Source organism: Pholis gunnellus (genome assembly GCF_910591455.1).
Source record: "Pholis gunnellus genome assembly, chromosome: 12".
Taxonomy (NCBI): domain Eukaryota; kingdom Metazoa; phylum Chordata; class Actinopteri; order Perciformes; family Pholidae; genus Pholis; species Pholis gunnellus.
In genome coordinates this window covers 16,908,264-16,924,745 of record NC_136539.1, presented here as the reverse complement: position 1 = coordinate 16,924,745, position 16,482 = coordinate 16,908,264, and positions in this window count along the sequence as shown.

Sequence of the window (16,482 nt, the reverse complement as noted above, 5' to 3'; positions counted from 1 at the left end):
GACTTCTGCCAAATGGCACGTCTCTCACCGGGACATTAAAAAAGCACATTCTCATGCAAATAAATCTGTTGTGACTCAAGCTAATTGACAGGCCCAAGTGGCTGCACAGAACTGGACTAATGCTGTCTCAGGTAGCTGCGTGCTGGGTGCAGTGATGCTGGCGGGTTTACAGTGGCAGTAATTATTGGAGTTGCGACGGTGACAGCAGCACTAATGATTGTTGACAGCCACACCCCTATGGCTGTTTGTTCTAATAGTTCAAACACCAGGCATCGAATGAATTAGTTTTCTCTGTCTTGTGCGCACGCACACACACACACACACAAACACACACACACACACAAGGACTTGGATACATGTAAGCATACACGCCAATGCTTGATGTGCACACAAAAACACAGATACATATCTAAAATTACAGATGCATTCTTCATCTATTTGACAGGACATCCAAGTTCTTTTGCAACATTGCATTCATGCTGTTGGATTCATTCTCACCGAGTATAACCACAACCTACTTCTGTTGAGTAACTCACTGTAACAGTTGAGGGATGTGCGCCTTGTTGCACCATGTCTTGTTCAAGGACACCTCAAGTAGGACATTTTTCTGCGTCTAGGTTTTTCTACTTGTCTTGGACTTCAAGTCTGCAACTTTAATGTCATGACTGACTCACCTGGCATTATTATGCATTCTGAATAAGAAATCTAGCTGTAAACACTTGCCGTGATTCATCGTTTCCCAAATGAGACTTCCAATTAATGGTTCACTTGGGAGGGGGGGGGGCATGTCTGAGTTCATCATAATGTAAATTAATGTGCTTTATGAAATGCCAAACTTTGACAACTGTGTCAAACAACCCCTGCTTTAAACCAGTCTAATCAATTTACTACATGAACCAAGGAGATCAATTTAAATGTTAGCTGTACATGTAATTCACATAAAAAAGTCACACATGGGAAATTGCTTATCTTATGTGCAATAAGATGCTGCCATTGGCTGACAAAAATGAAAATGAGATGCTATGCTACATGCTATTTGACATTACATTATATAGATATTGCAGCTGTTACTCTAATTTGAATGATCTGACGACAACTTTAGATTTGTTGTCGTGGTGATGTGACTATGAGGCAGTTGTATTTTCAAAGTCAGTCAGTAGCCATATCTTAGTCCACAATGTAACACATTATGATAGCACAATAATTACAAAAGCTGCATTCAATATTCCTCAGATGAAGGAATACGCCTTGCTTCCTACAAGAGATTACAGTGACATTTCAAACAACCCAACACATGGATGGTTGGACTGGGTTTATAAACTATGAATTTTGAATTTAGTAAGATCATTATAAATTAAATATTTTGATATTTGATCAACTTTGAATTGAAAGTGACAGCCCCAAAGTCTAAATGTACTTTATTATAAAAAATCACAAACACTACCGCAAAATTGTGTAAACCCTCATTATTGAAGAACCACGTAGAGAGAAACAGAAGCAAAAAGATGTAGTTAATCATGTGTTTAGCCGTAATTTCCCAAATAAATAGAAGGAATTTAGAACCATGTTTTTTCCCTTGCAAACATGCCAAAAGAGCAGGACCCAGGAGAGACCCAGGAGAGACCCAGCATTGCCGCAGCTTGAGAGGCAAACACCACAATTCCGCATTCTTTTCAGAACAAAACAAGAGGCCCAGCAGCAGAAAACAACTGTGTTCATTTGCCTGATCATTATATTGTGACAACTTCTCCGGCTCTAATTTGAAAATAATGAATTATATTAGCCGCAAATCCTGTTCCCTTCTAATTAGTTGCTCTGGGACCAGGTTTGTCGTTTATGAGACGATCGAGAATGGAGTAATTACATTGTATAAATTGATTAGGGCCCACCAATTGTGTACAGTGTATTTTCCATTGCAGATTAAATGGTGCTTAAGATAAAGACAGAACCTGTCCAGGACACTGTGAAGAGGGAAATTAAACGGAGGAAGGAGGAAAGGGAAAGGAAGGATAAAGAGCCAGGGCAGAGGACAGAGGAATCAAAACAGGGCCTCAAGGGCAAGGGCATGCTGAGAGGATAATTTGCACTTCCAACTCGATCTCTCACATGCAGGCAGATAGACAGATGTGTTCAGAAGGGCAGAAAAACACAAAATACATTCAGAGTCTGATTTGATTGATGTGGGCTTTTGAATGCCATACAAATCTACAAAAACAATTCTAAAATGTTTCTAATCATACAACTTAATGTCAGCTTAAGTTGCTCCACTGCTGAGCTGTTAATCATGACGTGATTAGTTTTAACGTTGTCGGATGTGATGTAATGATGAAATTTGCCTTCATACTATGTGTAAATTGATCTGATGCTGCTTTTTAATGTATTTAGACTAAAATGATAACATTTAAACACTAAAAAAATAACGTGGGCAACAGTTTAAAAATAAAAATAATCAATTTAGGCTAAACCCATTTTTGCTTATTTTTAACAAACCTATTACATAACATTTTATACCTGATGCTGCTTAGATCTCTTCTTAATTTTGTAGTCACAGATAGTGAACATTAATTATTAGACTATTAATCAAAACTCTGCTAGTTCTGCCTACTCAGCCACCAAAAGCTGATTACAGAACTTAATTGAATCTTTGACTTACAGCTTTTAAATTATAATTATAGCCTATAATCTATAAAGATTGTGTGAGTAATGAGACAGGATCTCATAAAGTGCTGCTATTCACACATTGCCACTGTGAAGAACAACATATATTATTTTCACAACTTTGTTCATCATTCATTTATTTATTTAGCACAGCTGTTGAAGGTTGAGATGAATAATGCGACAGGATGCGAAAATAATAAAACATAGCATATTGCATGAATATAAATTAAAATAATCAAGTATTATTTTTTATTTTCTGTTTTGTGGGATGCAATAGGATAAAAATGCATATTTTTGAAATATCCGATCAAAGTACATGACAATAAATTTGAGCCACCAAACCTAACCCAACTGACCTGCATAAGGACCATCACACAGCTGCTGTCTACCCTTCTGTTGCTGTAGGCTTTGCTCCAACAGTGTCAACAACAGCTACTCCGCCACTTCACTCCTCCACATCACCACCTATCATTTCCTTTTTCATGTGTAGGCTATTCATCTTCCCACTTGCTTGGGCTCATAGAAGTCACAAATACATTTAAAAAATGGATATGTGGATGTAATGATCATATATTGAGACTTTGAATTGCTGTATGAGAGGACATTTTGATTTCATCTGTCTTAAGAGTGAAGCATTGAAGGTCAAGTACATTGTAAGAGGAATGGACACTTTGTGAATGTCCATAACGTCTTCCTTCATATTGAAATAATATGGTTTGGAAATTCTACAATGTCTTCCTCATAATAACACTTTGTGTTTCTGTTTGACCACAGTTTACTTTTCTTTGCCACATATCTTTCAGTTTACCATACTGTTTCACTGTTTTACTGTTTTAACATTAAAGGCTGCTAGCTCTGGTGAATCCATTCTGCTTCTCATATATATATATACATATTTCACAGCAAACAGGGAGGATTTAAAATGACTTGCACACCTCGACTCAGACTTACAATCTGTCGATTCTGGCATTTGCAAGATGGTTCGGCCCAGTTGGCTGCAAGGCCACCACCAGCAATGTGGGGAACAACTTTCAGGGGGAAAAAAAAACTAACGTGTTGATTTTGGAAACCGGCCTATGGCAAATGGACAGGTCACAAGGCACAAGTATCGGTTGCAGCTCAGGAGGAACAGGTATCAGCCTGAATGCTGACTGGAAATCAAGTTCAGGCGTCACAAATCAGGGGAGACAGGAGTCACAGGGTTGGGATGCAACTATAGGGAAAGTAACGGTCTTTCTTCAAGAAGCTGGTGAGGGCCTCCAGGAAGCCTCGGTCGTGACTGAAAAATAGACAAAGGCAGGAAGCAAAACAAGGACACTTACATTATAGAAATCAACTTTGTAAGTCTGTTAAATTGAAAGCTGACCAATGGACATCATTGAGCCCCTGCAAATAATATACACTGATATGACTTAATGCATTTTTTATAGAACGCTATTAGCTTTTAATGTTACTTTGGGGTTTTTAGACTGCAGACGCCAACAAAAAGTGTGTTAACAGATGCATATATGCAGACATCCAGCGGCGTATGTGGACAGGTTTCATGTTCATTTTTCAAATTCTCATAACGCTCCATAGGTTGCTGCCTTTTAAACACCAGATGCAGTGATGGCAACAGCTCACTTTTTAGTGACTAAGTCATGAATAAATAAAAGAAGTGGAGGCTTGCGTGACAAGAAGTGATTTAACAAGCCTCTTTTTTCTTCTTGTCTGGGAGGGGGGTTAGTACTTTGGCCTAACTCCTCCTCCAATATCACAGTTTCTGATGGTGACAGAGTTTGATGGTGCACGCAAAACAAATTTTAAATGAAGTTGGTGTGAATCTCTTACAGACTTCAGAGGAGGAGGGGTGGATGTGGAGAGAGCTTTTAGCAATACACACCAACATACACATCATTCTATTATAAGATTCCAGGTCAGGCTGTGCTGAAAAAAGTCAGAGAGCGTCCCCTGCTGCTGTCTCAAGACTTCAGCTCTCAATTGCACTACAATGACGGGTATGCTGACAGCATGACTATGGTTATAGGGATATCACTCTGAATACGTTCTTCTAAATGACTATAGCAGCACAATACCATCTTTGACCACACATTGCACTCCAGAGGGGTGCTGTTTCATCATCCTCTAGGCTGATGTAAGGCAAGCAGCGACACTGTCTTAATAAACAACAGGTCGAGAGGGATTGGTTTTGAAAAGACTACCCTGACAGTCCCATGAAGACTACATGTGTCAATAGTAATACCTGACCCCATTTAAGAAGTGTTTCATCGGGGGATGGCTCTCTCTCCACAAGTGGCGTCAGAAAACAGCTGAATTACAGTGATCACGTCTGTCCAGGTCAAATTATCACTATAAGTGGACAATTATTATAACCAATTTTGATCAATTTTTATTAATTTCTCCTGCAGATTACCATCTAATTGACATTTAAATATTTATTACGTAAAGTAATAAAAAAAGACAGATTCGCTATTCACTGGCTAGCTACTAATTCCTCTGCCTTACTCGGGGTGAGGCTTTGGTGGTTTTCGGCCGTCTCTATGTCACTGCAACACATGTGGTGCATGTAAATTAAAAAAAAAAACTCCTTGCTCACCCATCGGTACTTTAATGGGGCAGTATGTGACCAGGCATTATCAATCCACTTTCCACTTCACTTTGTTTTTTCCCCATGCTTGTTGGTTTTCTGTAGACCCAAGCCCACAGAACACCACGTTTCGCTCTTACAACTTGTTGGCTGCTTTTTGACAGTACGTCATAAGCTCAGCTCCATCCTTGTGCCCTCCTTCCACATTTGGCTTTCCTAGAGCTTGTGATGTCACAACCGACCTGTAAAGGATTGGCCACGGGGGGAGATATCATCATGACATTAAGCTTTTCCTTCTTGAGTCCTCTGGTGACAGCTTTTCCTTCTTGCGTCCTCTGGTGACAGCTTTTCCTTCTTGCGTCCTCTGGTGACAGGTAGAACTACAGAGTGCAAGTAGCGTTCTGGCTTGAGGAAAACATATACTCCTCCATATGCCCAAACCAGATCCAGATTGATCTGTTATTCTTATACTGATGAGCAGCTCTTGAGCACAATGTGTGCGCTGATGTGTAAGAGGCTGGGGATGTGCAACACTTAGAACACAACCTCAGATTTAAGAACGCAACATTCAACAGCAAAGATGATCCAACACCTCTCTACCTGTTGACATATGCTGCAGTCTTGTAGTACTAAGACATATCTGCCCTTGAGGAAGAGCCGGAAATGTTGCCGGACTCTCAACACCATTAGTATGAGAATCTCGATGTAGCCAATCCTTGTTTGGAGCCCAAACACAGTAACAGGATTTTCTCCATCCACTCACAAAAACCTCTGTGAACTCATGATGAGTCTTCCAGAATATGATGGTGCAATGAATAATCCATACTCTGTCTGCTCTGTCTGGAAAATAGTTGGCAAGACCTGGGACACCTTCACTGAGGCTTTAAGTATCAAAAGCCTTGCACCTCAGTAGCATCTCAGTTTAGGCTGCCATCTTGAGAGCTAGAAGTTGTATGACTTTTTAATCTTGCATGCCACCTCCAAAACATGTATCTATGTGAGTTATGTTAGCCAGAGAGAGATGAATTATTTAGGAGGTAAAAGAGTGAGGTGCTCTTCAATTGATTGCAAGCCCAAGCTGGGTTTTGTGAAGCTGTGATTGTTAACCGAGTTGTTTGGATATTTTCATGTACTGCATGCAGTCTTTTCTCCAAGAAAGAAAGTTGAAATAAATCTCACTAAGCCGATAAATGTGTGCAACAATGTGTCTGGGGCATTTCCAAGGTTTGTCTGAAATGCCAAACTGCTGGAAATGCAAGAGCTGTCATTTCTTTAGCAATAGCCCGGCAAAATGAAGCCATCATCTTTGTCAAAATATGTCTTTTGAAAGAGAAAGAGCAGCAGCTTAATGAAAGCACTTCATATAGGAAGTGCACAAGCTATGATTTTATGTTGGTATGTAGACAGGGAGGGAAAGAAATAGAGACGGATAATGTGGGAAGTAATATTCAGACTGTGTGAATCATGAACCAGGACATCTTATTCCTCCATCTAATCTATTGCTGTATTGTTCCATTCCTATTTCTGCATCAATCATTGTCTGGTGCTATATTTTCTCATATGGGGTTTGGAAAGTAACCCTAACTTAATTTCCCCTTGATAGATTCGACTGAAAACTAACAGTCTCTCAGGAGGTAAACAGTGGAACTATATTTACTTGCATATGTTAAAGACTGTAACATCACAAATACAGCCACATCTACATGTTCTTACACCATGATCTGAATTTAATATCATTGTTTACTCACTCTTATAACTTGAACGGTTCTGAATTATTCTAAAGTACCTTAAGCAAAAGTTTTGCATATGTGGCTGAGTAATTATCAAAGCCCGTGTCCCATGATTGCAGGTTGTGAAGAGGCTGAACAAATCTGATTGTCCATGTTTAGTGAGTAGTGAAATCCAAAGTTTTCATATCTTAGAGCTTTGAAGCTTGACTAATTTATTTTTACTTGGCCAAATCCCTGTGCTTGTGTATGTTGTGCTTGTGTATGTAACACAATGTCAGAGGATATAAAATTCTCTTCCTGAAAAGTACCCTTGATGTAAAGTAAACACAGATCCAAAGCAATAAGCAGCAGTTCACCATTCCTGTCCACAGCAAGGTGGAGATCAAAGGCAACGGTTTCTCCTCAGTGCCTGGGAATACATGCTTTGAACCTCTATTGGCTTGACCTTCAGTCGACCTCATGAATTCCAACAAAGGCCTTTGTTCTCATTCTGAAACCTCAGGAAGGATCCAGATGAGTATAAACTCCAAAGTTTGAAGATTACGGAAGATGGCAAGAAATTTGTAAAGGCGAACAGAGAAGTTGGGCCCTGTTTAAATGATCTATAGCACATGGTCTAACGTGCAAATGAAGTATTTGATGCTCACAATTTGTAGGCAAATCTTCCTATCAAAATAACATGCCAGGTAAATAGCAATAAAATATTGCGCCTTTGACTTTAGACTAGGTTTTTTTCCCAATCACTTTCTGCTCCCTCGAGATAGCAATGCATCAACAATGTGCCCACCCTTTTAAAACCAACACACCCAGATGGATGCAAGTACATTTTCTGCTTCCATGTGTGCGCTCAGCGTGTAAATTACAACTGCGGCAGTCTGAAACAAGCAATGACAGTTGCGCCGCGGGCCGCTTTGCGTCAGGTGTAAGATACAGCCAATTATGTCACGCATGGATCAAGAAAACAGGCCTCAAGGGAAACTATTCAATAACTTTGAAAAAAAATACTAAATTACATGTTAGACTAGATAATCTTGAGAAAATCTATCTTTAATCTCATAAAGTCTTGCCAGTTTCTCTGTGTCCACAATGTGCACCTAAACTGATCAACTAACTCCTCTTTACATGTAGAAAGTATTGGCAGTTGAAGTACATACAGTACGTATATTCACTTAATATGCATTTTAATAGCTTTCAATAGCATGTGTCAAACACTAACCTCTATGTGTTTAATGTGGAATATCAGAATGGATGAAGTTTAAGGAAGTGAAGTCGACTTTAGTAATTATATAAAAGTAATATTTTTGTTTGGCTACCAGAATAAAACAAACTGTTGTTACTCATGAGCCAACAACCAATTTTTCTACCTGCTAGTGGCATTCAGGAGCTGTACGTTGTTAATGTCATCAGTTCTATCAGGTTCTGTGTTTGGTGGTTCAGTTCTTGCAGTACTATCACCTGAGCACAACCAGGAACAAAATCTTCAAATGCAGAGCATAATTATAGATTATCACTCCATGATATTCCGGTGACTTCAATCACCCATTTACCATTTACCATCATCTCATTTTCTGCATCACAAGTTTCACCCTTTTTTATTGATTTCTCTATCTGTCTGGTATTGCAACATTGTGACGATTATCCCACAATCCACTAACATATTGTATCATTTCAGTTCATGAAGTTGTAGCATGATGTCTTATCTCGGGGCAGCAGAACGCCGCATAACAAACACTAGTACAATGCTATAATTACAAGATGCAGTCATGAGTGTAATTCAGAGCAAGAACAACCTCTAAACAGACACACACACACACACACACACACACACACACACACACACACACACACACACACACACACACACACATGCCTGCCTCTACCACTCCTCTGCAGTAGGACATCATTTCACAGGCCTAATATGAAACCTACTCTACAACTGTGCTTCACCCTCTTTCCCATTACGGTGACAATCATCATCTTCATCCCCCTATGTCAAACTGTGCCGGGGACTCTATGGAAGGACTTTGGCCTTGTGTCACACTGGTCCGGTCAGAATGGAAGAGAAATATTTATACCTGCCAGACAGATAGACTGATGTTTAATTCATGGGTTTAAGACTGTGGCTCTGCTGACCCTGGACTCTGGGAGACGGAGGCTTTTCAGGGTTTATGACCCCTCATTAACACTCAGTGGGGACACTCCTCGTATGGGTTCACTTGTGTGCATGTGTTTGAATGAGCAAGACTGTGTAGGTGTGTTTTGGGTGTGCATGATTATATCACAGAGAGTTCTTTTTATGCAAATACATTATATTCCGTATAATGTGTGGATAATATTATCGATCCAGCTACTTTATGGGTCTGTACAGCTCCCTGCCGACCTACTGTATTTGTAGGGTTGTGCCTTCATTACCAATTAGCCACAGAGGTATAACATTTCTTTGCCTTCTGACCCAGCTGTTGGCTTGCCTGTCACTCAGTACAAAGCATATTACTCCCAAGGCCCTACTTCAATAGAACCTTCACCATTAGACCACATTAAGTCATTGTTATGCAGGTAGAAGAGATGTGGCGAATGCTGGCAATGAAATGATGATTTGTATAATGAGTTAAATGAATTGTGGGCAAGAGATGAGGGCAGAGGGAGGAAAGGTGAAAGAGTTTGGATGAGTGATGACACCTTGTCATTGTCCATGTCCACACTAATACGCTTCCATTTGAAAACGCATATGTTTTGCTACGTTTACATTGAGAGTCCACACTACGCCGGAGTTTTCGAGCACCGAAAATGGTTACGTTTGGAAACGCTGCCGAGGACGGATACGTTTGAAAACTCCGGGGTTGCCTCTTTGTGTGAACTTGATTGGTTCTGAGCAGTCACGACGTGTCCTTCCCTGATTCGTCACACTCCTATCATGTGAGCCTTTCCCGGAAAGTCACATACAACAAAAGCATTGATTTTCGATCGACAACCAGGTTAATTTAACGTGGACAACTGATTACAGGAGTTGCTGACCTTGTTGTCTTTACGAGCAGCCGTTGTGCAGTTAAAGTCTGCGTTTTTGCAGAGGAAGCAGCTGTTATTGGAGCGATTAGTGAGCGGCGTGACCAGCAGCATTATCAGCCCTTCAGAGCTGACGTTTGAAGTCACGGTTAGCGGCTTTGAGGAGGACGGACACAAAACGGAGGACTTTCCTTTTCTTACTAATGCCTATTTTGTTCTGCACAACTATTGTGAAGTCCACACACATAAACTATAAAGGAACGAAACATGAATTGCTCTCCAGTACGACAGAGACATCAGCCACCAGCAGACAACAGACAACAACGAAACTGAGGAAACGATTGAGAGACGTGTTTTGACCACATTTATGGACCCATAATCTAGTAAACTTTTATGTGTAAGTGTTAATTTTAAAGTAAATTTCATGTGAGAGAGAGAGATAGAGCAAGACCCGCAGCCCTGTAACTAAGTCTGAAAAATAAAACTTCGAAAACTTTCCACGAAATGTGTCTGTTTTGAGTTCATAGAGGAAGATCTTAGACCTTTCATTATCGTATTTTTTTCAACTAAGCAACCAATCTACTTCCTGTTTACATCGGCACCCAGCTGCATACCAAGTGTACGTGAATAGTTACGTGATATTCGTTTTCAGGCGTGTTAGTGATCATTTTTGTTTTAAAACTCGTGTGGATTAGGTTAGTGTGGATGTAGCCTAAGCGTTGAGAGGCCAGTCCAACCCCCTCCCTCTTTGTTGCTCTCGTAATATCAATATTATTTAGGATACAGTATGCTGTGTTTTTTTATTTTTTATAAATTACTTTTTGACTGCCTGCACTGCCCTCATTCAAGCAGGAAACAAATACGGCCAAGAGGACACAACAAAACCACCTGTGAGCATTGCAACATCACTCTTAACATGCCAAGAAAAGGGATGTGAAGATAAAGGAACTTCCCGGCACTCTTTCGAGTGTCTGTTATCAAAAGTAAGCTAAGGGGGAGGGCAGAATGTGTATTCCGTCAGTCTTGTTGTTTTGTGCTATCTGTTGGGAATAAGATCACACCTTTAGATTGCGGAGGACATATGAGAGTATTACTTGCTTGCTGCAATCATCTTGCCAAAGCTTCAGGGCTTTACAATTGTTAGAGCAGAGAGCTATTTTCACTAAGTGGCACATAAGTACAGCTGTGATGATGCCTATGTGAGTTTTTGTGCTGGAATGTGAGTAAATGCATTCATGAATATAGTGAGTGAGAAGTGAAACGCACAACTGTCAGTGTGTGCTTTTGATGGTAGATCTTAAACCTCTGAAAACCTCTCAAAAACTATGAAGGTGCTCTGGGTAGAGTGCAGATCCCTGACAGCTGTGTATGCAAAGGCCACTGCTGTGTTTTGTGAAGAAATGAATACAACCCACAATAGGCTAACCCCTGGTCTCAACCAGTTTATCGTTTTCCCCCACTGAATCTGAGCAGCGACATGGGATATGCTCTTAGTTGTGTTGTCACTTGCAGCCCCTACCGGCCGGGGTCGGGTTAAAAGTTATGTGTGAGGAGTGAGCGAGCAGTCAATGGCAGTATAATACAGGCAATAAAATATGTTTTAAGAAAGTGTTAGTGGCCACAACCATGGGAGGTCCTTGCGCATGCAGCTATAACTGGCCACCCAAAATATTATGCAGTTTGCTGCAGCAGAATGCAAGATAAGCCGTGGACAGACACAGAAGTGCTCACTCACTCACAGATGCACGCATACACACGCACATTAATTTAGAAAATGTTTTAATTGAGGAAATTAGTTTTCATGGACTTCCAAGGAGCCAGAATGTAATAGCAAGATATATGTGTATATATTAGACACTTATTACTCTTTTTCTCTGTGAAAATGCAAATTGTAGTACTACAGCTGTACTGTATCATCATTAATTAACCTGTATACCGGTGCAGTTGCTTTTTTATTTTAATTCATGAGTTGTTTAAGTTTTAGATACCCTTTTCTAACCACGACAGTAATTGATATTCCAAAATGTTGATGATTTAGAGAGAAAAAACAAGGCAAAGGCTGACAGTCATCTAATAAAGCTGTGTTACCTAATTCCATCTTGGTTGCCATGAGTATATTTTCCCCACCAGACCTCACCACGACTGGCCATATTATACCTGTTGAGAGAAGTTACTTTTCCGTTCTTTCCAGAGTTGCTAATTGATCATTACGGAGTGAAAGAAGAGATTACATCTGCCTGTGTGTGTGTGTGTGGCATCAAGAGATTTCTGTGCACCACTTGAACATGGTAGTGTATGAATTGTATGTGTCATACAGTGTGTGTTACGACTCGTGGAACCACAGGGAAAAACAGGACTCAAACACACAACCCAGACAGCAGGATACGGTGTAGAAAAATAATCTTTCCTTATCAAATCCGATTCGGTACACAGGGGATCCGTCAGAATATCAGGCAAACAAGTCAGGCAGGGATGAGGCAAAAAACAAGCTTACAAAAACCAGAACAGCGCTTCATGTCATTACGAAGTGGTCAACTAGGAGTAGTGGGTAAACCCAAGCAACCTGTATTTTCCGATACCAGCCTTATTTTACTGTGAGGATCTGATCGCTTTAAGCTGTATCAGAGCTATGTTAAGTTACTGCCGATACAAACCGAACAACAACTTTACCTTGCTGTGCGGTGCAGTGGACACAAAACACTTGCACTGTCCAATGTGAGGGGTACTGGCTGTTCCCCTCACATTGGAAAAGCCCAAATGAACACACTGCTGTAATATTACTGTGACACATCTGCCCTTTGTTACATTAAATTACTTATATATATGCCATGTACTGATTTTGATGGTTCCTGAAATGGATTGCTAGCGTAAGTTCAGTCAGGAAGGCGTAGTGTATTTCTCATACATCTTCCAATCACTCCTCACGCATGCTCACTCATTATTTCCTTGCTGTCATTGTTCGGGTCTGTCAATCATGATATCAGCTGTTTAGATCAGCTGGTCTCCTTTATCCAATAGCACAACAAAACAATTACATCGTTAGCCTATCATCTTGCTGCTGTTGCTTTTTAAATACGATTGTCTCTCTACCTTCAGTATGTTCATGCTGTTGTTACGCACCCCTCCACCTCCCCATCACCGCCCAGTCGTTGCAGATTCATCAGCTTCATAAACTCATCATTGTATCAGCCTCATCAGTCACCACCAGTGTCTGGACTCCACGGGGGGATTTATCTTGTTGCTGCTCAGGGCAGACGCCCCTCGATTACAAATCTCCCTGTAGAGTCCAAGCGCAAAATACTTTATCATCACATATCATCTGTAAATAATAAACAATTATCTTTTCTTTATCTGACTTGTCTCTCCTGATTGAGCTGATGATACAAACACACTTTCTCACTGTATAGAAGAAAACACATTTTAAGGGTTTGAATTTTTGGCTAAAACATGGCAAAAATGAATATAGCGATGTACTCAAACTTTAGTGCACTTACACACAAGCACACACACACATATGCACAAAGAAGGACTGTTGTAATTGGGACTGTAAGCAGTGCAGATGTGAATTCAGCAAGACAGATGCAGGGGTTCAACTCTGGTACCACTGCTTGATTTGCATGAGCTGCTGCTCGCTGCTGTCAGTCATTAGGACGTGCTCAAACTCACAGCACTCTGGCAGCTCAAACAGTCTCGACCAAGGGAACGCCGACATGCTCATGTGTCGGAGAGGGAATGTGAGCGCAGCTTCTGTGCCATGGCTTGATTTATACATGAGGCTGTTCTGCACAGCCTTATCACGGTACAATACAATACAAGACAAGACACCATTGCTTGTACAGCCACAAAACTCACTCAAGTGGATATTTTCATTTTCATTTGTTTATGAGAAATAGTCAATGTGCATGTTCATTCACGCTAAGGGTAAGGCACTAATTTGTGCATGTGATATGAGCACCCTGAAGCTTAATGGAATGGCTCAGGCATCACTTTACATTTATCTCTGCATATTCCCTAATCATTCCCATAACAGTTTACTGCCTTTTGCATGGGTAAGCAATAGTGGTAAGGGCTGACGAATTATTGTTGCATAGAAAATAATGTACGTTCAGTCTCATTAATTCAATTATTATTATTATTTTATATATTTTCTTTCAAAATATCTGTATAAACAGTATATCCTTACATGCTGCAAGAGGGGTAAAACAAATTGACATACTCAAATACACAGATCTACTCGTGAATATGTATGTATGTTATGAGTTTATACAAAGCTGCTCATGCATCTAGTTTAGTGTCTGAGTTAATTATTGCTCATTTGGGGATTAATGCCAGGGCTGGTGGGAGTAATGGTTTGTTCATATTATCAGAGTGAGGATAATAGTGCTATAAAACTGTGGGCTTCCTGTACTTATTCCATGCATGAATACAGCCTCTTAAAACACCACATTTGGACACATGGCATGTACACAATCATAGTAGTATACATACTGTACAATATGAAAACTAATGCAAGACAAATTTGTACGAGGAAATGAAACCTAAAGTCGTGTCTGGATTCAGACATTATAATTTGATCGATTTATTTGTTATTTAGAGCCTGATATCATTTCTTTTCAGGTTGTGTACATGTGTATGCAACAGTGAGATGACTGCACATGTGTAAGTGAGCGATGCCTGTTGTTGATCAGAGCATTGTTGCCCGTTTGAAAGAAAATTGAGCTATTAGTGCTTCTATATTTGGAATGAAAGCGTTTGATATTAGTAGCATGTTGTGTCCGACCTTGTGGATGTTTTCTTACGTTGTATTACTGTATTTTTTGCCTCCAGGATTTAGCGTTTCCCCTTGTTGAGTGGACAACCTTCTGAGGGGTAATCAATAACTTTGAACTTGCTGAGTAAAATGACCAGATCAATAACACTATTGCCTGGATTCAACCAGCATGTTTCCCTCTCCTGGTGAAGGACAAATAGAAATAGATAGAGCGCCAGTCTGCAATACAAAAATGTGTCAAAAGCACAACAGCTAACATGCAGTTTTTAAGACTTCTGTAGAAGGTTGTGTTGTTTTTAAATATTGGAAGAGTTAACTTGTGATGCATTGTGTGACACATTGTTGAATTAAATAATGCATTTTGTTGAATATTTGCGGATTATATCAGGGCTGTTTTGGCCTTTGCGAATGGAAAATGGCAAAGGAGAGGTCTTGGTAGTCTGAGAGAAAGTGGAAATGTAGCTGAAGGGGGGGGCACAGAGAGGCATTCAATTCTCACTCTTAACTCGTAAAATACTGACGCTTGGTCAATAGCTGTAAACTTTAAACTACGCTGTGGGTACCCCTCTTACGTTTCCCCTTATTTATCAATCTAGACTGCTTTGGTGTGAGTACCCTAGTTTTGGAGACAGCCACTATAGGCTGTATGAAAATGCTCTCAACAAGGTCTGTGGATTATCTTGAGTAACGGCGTCAGGATTTCTGAAGAGAGAGATTGCTGGGGAGTTTTTTCAAATGTATTTTTTGCCATTTTGAGCACCACAAGGCAAGTGCCATATAGCCCCGTGTTGGGATCTGGAGAGTGTGTATCAGCAAGCATGACAAATAAATCATTGATATCAATAAAAGTATTAATATCGATAGGATTATTAACATATATTAACAATAACAGGGCACCACCCTGGGATCAGGGATAATAACCAAACTGTAGATAAAGTCTCAAAATTGGTTTTCACTCACAATATCAATGGTCAAACTACTATTCCACATCAAGAGTGAACGGTTAAAACCAATAATATGATTCAACAAACATCTATTACACAACTACAAGCATACTACCTAAAAGCAACAAACAAACAAATAGTGAGGAGTGTGTGTGTGTGTGTGTGTTTGTAGAAGAAGGGGGGAGACAAGGAGAGAGAGAAAAAGCAAGATAGTTGCGTAAATTATTACACTGCGCAAAAATTCCAAAAAAATGCTGCCTAGTCTCGAGAGTGATTACGCCACGTGAGACTTAACAATGGCGGAGGAAAGAGGAAAAAAAGAGGTTGGAGCGAGAAGGCGGACGTATTCACATAAAGCAAGGGCATTCAATTAAAATTCAACAAGCACCAGTTAGAGAGAATTTGCATATGCAAAGGTCCGGAACATCACAATAATGTCTCACTTGCGCTATGATTTAGTGCCATATTTATTGAAGTAGCCTAGCAGTTGTATTATCGTCTGTATGGAGTCAACAACTGATTATCAAATCAAATGAAGAAAGTTTGATTGAATCTCAACAATATTCATCGGCAGTTTTCGAAATTAACTGGATGAATTATAGATAATACATACACATATACATAATACATACACTCTAATAATAAATAAATGTTCTCATTTCAAGTCAAATAAGGGATGCAATGAAAAATAAAATACCTTACAGAAAGCTTTTGAGTAATTAGTTTTAGAAAAAAATATATTTAACTGAATTGTCCTGCCCTGCAGCTTCAAATTCAGCTCATTCAAGG